Here is a 5,583-nt window from a genome sequence, read left to right on the forward strand (position 1 = left end):
TGGCACCTATCCTAGTCATATGAGTTTCCCTTGCAGCTGTTTTTATTTCATGATACATTTTGAAATCCCAGGAGCCTAGTCCTGGGATCTGCCATACAGACAGTTAGCCTGAAAACCAGGATGCTTATCAAGTGTTTATAATCTGGGTAGATGAACTCTCAAGACAGACCTCTGAGAACAAGCACTTTCTTGCCATTTGCATTTTGTTTGCAATGTGTTTCCAATGAAGATAATTTATTGATGCACACTTGTGGGGCTGGAGCACGTGGGTTCTTTGCCACATGCAGACCAGCAGAAGATGAAGCATGGGGAGCAGGAGGTGCTCCTGCCTCCCCTGCTCTCTGGGCTGGGGCCACCATAGATAATATGGTATGGGGGCTATGATGCACTAAATACAGACACAATACTCTCTATCTGATGGCTTCTCTTGGGTTTTATATTTTTTTGTAGTTTGTGCCATTTGTGGGTGTCTGTGTTGAGGAGCAATGGGACAGGAGGGCTGCAGCCTCTGCAGGGGCAATGATCCTATTTAACATATAACACATGACCCTGAGCTGAAGCACACGTGGAAACCTGGCAGAGTCCAGCCAGCTTATTCAAAGCTGTGTTTCAGTATCTGTGGGTTATTAATGAGATTAAAGAACTCGGTTACAGGGAATGACAAATGCAGTTTGTCCAACATTAAGCAGATATTGGCATCCTAAGGTGCAACTGAGGAGTCAATGAGCTCAGCTATTGAACAAGCTAAAGCCATGAGCAATATGATATTGATTAGACAATGGGTATTGCATTTACCCACATAGTTTTATTGGGTGAGGCTCCATGCAATGTGTTTTTATTTGGGAAACTTAAGGAAAATAATTAAAAATGTTGTAAGGAAAGCCTAGCAGCCTTTGTGTTTTTCTTTTTAAAGGCTACAGATGTCTTGTCTTCTTTCTTTAAAACTGCATATACTCCATCCCCACCTTCCAAAAGATCAAGGGTAATAATAATAACAATAATAATACAGTATTCTGGAATTTTTCTACATGCCTCAAGAGAACTTTAATATTTTCCAGGAAGTGTGTTCTGACAACAGCCACCTCTTCAACTGTTCCTTTTACCCTACTTGCATTGCCAGTGCTGCTGGGGCCAAATTAAAATGGTGTCTTTAAATGTGAGGCCTTTGCTGTAGAAAACACTTCTTTTGCTAATCAAAAGCACACAGCATTCAGCTATCCTTCACAGTCTGCAATTTCTCCTCCTCTGTGCATTGCCTGCTTTTCCCTTGCCCTTTCCAGGCAGTGCCAATGCCAGCATTTAGTTTTGCTTTGCAGACAGTAGGAGTTGGTTAAAACTTGAGCTTTCACTCAAGTTAGTCTCACTCCAAACCGTGGTGCTGGACAGTGTCTCTGGTGACAGGGTGGGTCCAGCTGTTTCCTGGGTGGCTTTTGGGCCGTGTCTCACAACCTGCCCAGCCCGGCTGGGCAACATCCAGGGCTCTCCCACCTCTCAGGGATATGCTTAGGTCAGGATCCCAGGCAGCCTCAAACCCCAACTAAAACACTTCTATTGTGGAGGCCAATAGGATACTTCAGTTATTAATCTTTACATTTTTCTTATTTCTGGATCCTGACTCGATGAGCCCAGCCACGACCCTCTGGGGGAAGGGAAGGCAGGGATATAGCATCCCTGGAGAAAATGTCCTCTTTTGCTCTTTTTCCCATCATTTGCATACCTTTTCTCTGAGGGCTTTTCTTTTTTTTTTTTTTTTTTTTTCTTTTTAATCCCACAGCACTATCATGTTTGCCAGCCCCAACATCACGTTCCTCTCTTTCATCAGAAGACTGACTCATAGCATCTTTCAATTTGGACTCAGTTCTTTTTTTTCCTGTGGGACTTTGGCCCAAATAACACAACACACAAAGCATCTGCCCAGACTTGACACGCAGCGAGGCATCGCCCAGCATGGGGGTGAACCAAGACCCATATTTTCACCATCTTTTTGCCCCTGGGAATTTTTCTGTACTGAGACTATCGTACCTGAGTTTATGTGTGGCAGCTTAGCATTTCCCCTCCCTCCACGGGTGACTGGTGCTTTCTCACTCTCCAGGCTTCTGAGCATGCAATTGTTAATTCTTTTTCTCCAGCCTGATCCATGCCCAATGCCCTGGCACTGCTGCCAGCTCTGGTTCCAGTTTGTAAGGCCACTTCTCACAGCTACCACTGCTCCCTCTGCTCTTGAACCTGATGCTTCCCGCCTCCAGGCTCTGCAAGGAAAGGCATGAGGCAGGATGTGTGGAGTGCCTGGAGGAGTGGGTGAATGGCTTCTGGACCCACATTCAGAGCAGCTTCTCCATCTGCACCACGTCCTGGGAATACAAAATGGCACCGAGTTGTACTTCTGCTCATTAGATGTGGGCAAACTTGGCTAGAGCACAAGTGCAAAAGCTCATCTTTCTTCAGCTGCTTGTAATTCATGCTTGAGCAAGAACATTATTTGGGGCTTAAGTCAGATTCCTCTAAGTAGGTCACAATTCTTCTTCTAGACACAAATTCCTGCCTCTGACTTCTCAGAAACACGGATTCTCAGTCTCTTCTGATTTGTGTAACACCTCAGGTGCCCTCTTATCATATTTATCATCTCATCAAATGAATCCACAAAACAGTTACTAACTTGCTGCCTGATAGGGTTCAGACTTGGAAAAGTTCCTCTGCCTTGGTTGGCAGCCATTTCTCCAGATCATTTGCATGGCTGATTTTTCCCATTTTAATGATGCTATACTGTTAGCCTTGTAGCCAGGTAAAAGAATGTAACTTGCATCTCCTATGGTCAGCGCATCAATGAGAGGGCAAGAGGCTACAGAGAAGGCCAGGAAGTTCCAGTCCATATGGGGCTTGTTCTCTGAAACAGATGCAATGCAGCCAGTGTTATAAAGCAGATTTAATTTTAGTGGTTCAGAGAATGATTCCCCAAACCATGACAGCATGTGTTACACATTAGTCTTATTCTTTTGGATAGCACTGTGAGGGGCTTGGACACACCCAATGCTACAAGGAGGGAGATAAAATAATGCAATGAGATATAGACTAGAGTAGAAGACACTACAGCACAACACAATATAACAAAATACAAGGATGGCATATTGTGTACAAGGACTGTCAGGGTATGGATTTAAGACATTTCTGCAGGATAACTCTGCAAAGATCTTGCCCTGCTATTGTTGAAAACCGTAGTGATTTTCTTGTTTCAAGTTAAAAGAATGAGAGGAAAAGAGAGATTTTAGCCCCTTGAATAGAGGAGAAATCTCACCTTTAAAAACAATAGTGGGCAGTATGAACATACATTCAAACACTGTATATCGCACTGAAGAGATGTGGAGGTGGAGATTTGCAGGTAAATATGGTTTTTACAGAAGTTGCCTGACCAGGGGAGAGTATCCATGGGGGTGGAGAGCTCTCATTAGAGGACATATGTTTGGACATTTATCTGCATCACGGTCCCAGATGTTTTTTATTCTTCGAGTGCCACCTTGGTGTGCAGTGGTAAAATGCTGGCGCTGGATCACAGACTTATTTCTGTGGTCACCTTTGTATCACCAAAATGTGCTGGAGTGTCATTTTACAATGGAATACAGGATGCCCTGGCTTTTATGTTTTATTTTTTGTTTCTATGAAGTTAATTTTCACTTCCTCTTCTGAAAACAAACAAAATGTTAAATGTCTAACTGAATAGACTGCTGGAAAAGCCAAATGGGAAGATTGAGCACGTGAACTTCTGTGAAGCAAATGCCTTTGTTTCCAAACAGTCTACTGATAGAAAATATTTGACATTTTCCTTCCACAGGGGCGTTAACAATTATAATTTGCTAGTACATACATCATGAGTACTCTCAGATTTTGAACAGCACATCTGTTGGTCAAAGATGAAAAAAAACCTTGAAAAAAAATAATATATTTTTCCAGGGTTATGAATCTAACAGCATCACAAATTATCTCTAGGAAAACATTTCAAAAGCCTGAACTTGCACTTATGGAAAAAGGAACACAGATAGAGGAAACAGATAAATATGCGTTGTGTTAGTAGGCTTTGTTTTCTGAAATGATATATTGTTCCGGAGAAGCAGTTAACAAACAAATTACTGTCTGTGTCCAATACAGCCAGATCTTTGGTTCCACCGAACAGATGTTGAGGTGAAGCAGATTAAAGCTTAATTCACAATAGGGCTGTACCACAGGAAAGGTGCCCTAAGTTTATCTATTGTTAAATAATATAATTTATCGTCTTAGAGGGCTACAGAGCAATTTCTGTTCCTTTTCTACTTTTTGAACAAAGATTTATAACATAGATAATCCCCAATTTTAGATATTCGCTGCAGGTTATATTTGAAAGAATTTCCCAAAAGACTGATAACCCCTTTTTTCCCCCTTAACCACAGTCAAACCAGCGAACTAATATGATGCCTGCTTCAAATAAATGTATTTGCTGCCTCTGTGCATGATAAGTTTTCATTTAGTCTATGATCAGCTGACAGTATGCAAGTTTGCAGATACCAGTAATTGAATACAGATAACCTTGGTTGTTGACCTATGCAGAGCCATGACTGTCTAGTTTCCATTGTTTCTGTTTTTGCTAGTTGACACAAAACTGATGTGGACTGAATTTATATATTAGACCTCCATTATAGTGGGAATTGCTTATCGTTATGGATGGATATTGCAAGAAGTTTCTATTTATTTAACCTAATAAGAAGGCAAAAAGAAATGTGATTGGGCCAGCTCAGGAACAAATTTAACCCTTAGCAATCTGGCTAGTTTCTGTATAGATAGCAGGGCATGGAAAGGACATCTGTCTTATTTCTATTTTTTTACAAATTGATTTTCTTTATGGTTGGAGGGATTTTTTTTCTTTTAGCAAACAATGCCATGAAATATTGAAAAACCGTTTGAAGTTGAGGGCTGCAAAGGAGCCAAGCAGTGCTGGATATCCAAATCCTCTTGGCTTCTGACAGCAGTAGACAGCTAATTCTCCTAGACTTTGTTGAGTGCCCAGTCTGAAAAGACTAAAAGGTAGAGTTTGCCAAGGGATGAAGAGGACAGTGGCACTCTGTGAGGGTTGCCTGCTAAACACAGCTTGGGCTCCAAATCACATACCAGAAGCTGCTCCTCTGCAGGTTGCTGCTGTCTCCTCCTTGTGTGCATTGCAGCCAGGATGAGACTCCTTTGGTTGTTTGCAAGGGTTGTGATGAGCTTGGTTTGCATTTCACCCTGGCTGTGATTAGTTGTGTTTCCAGTTACCTATGAACTTATTTAGATCCAGAATGAGAATCCAGGCTTGCAAATACAGTGACATTGTAACCTGCTGACTTGGAAGGTACATTTTGGTAGCCTGGGAATGACTGACCCACTGGTTGCAGGAGGGCAGCAACAAAAAACAGAGGCATCTGTTTTTTTCTTCAACTCTTAAAATGATGGTCAAATTCTGGCCACACTGACATTGATGGCAAAATGTCAAGGCAACTGGTTGCCTAGTGTGAGTGGAATTGTGGACAGCTTTTCCCCACCTGAGAGGAACAGAAGAAACCCTGCCTGAAGTGCCAGTGG

At 42.2% G+C, this 5,583-nt stretch overlaps 1 long non-coding RNA gene across 1 annotated transcript in view; it reads right to left on the minus strand.

The window, feature by feature from the left end:
• Positions 1-1,011: 1,011 nt before the first annotated feature.
• Positions 1,012-5,583, minus strand: part of LOC148222368 (uncharacterized) — a 39,042-nt gene continuing 34,470 nt past the window's right edge. Inside the window, exon 6 of the long non-coding RNA XR_015806169.1 lies at positions 1,012-2,884. This is a non-coding gene — a long non-coding RNA (uncharacterized LOC148222368). The remainder of the gene's footprint in view (positions 2,885-5,583) is intronic.

The sequence above is a fragment of the Sturnus vulgaris genome, chromosome 12, assembly GCF_052056855.1.
Source record: "Sturnus vulgaris isolate bStuVul1 chromosome 12, bStuVul1.hap1, whole genome shotgun sequence".
NCBI lineage: Eukaryota > Metazoa > Chordata > Aves > Passeriformes > Sturnidae > Sturnus > Sturnus vulgaris.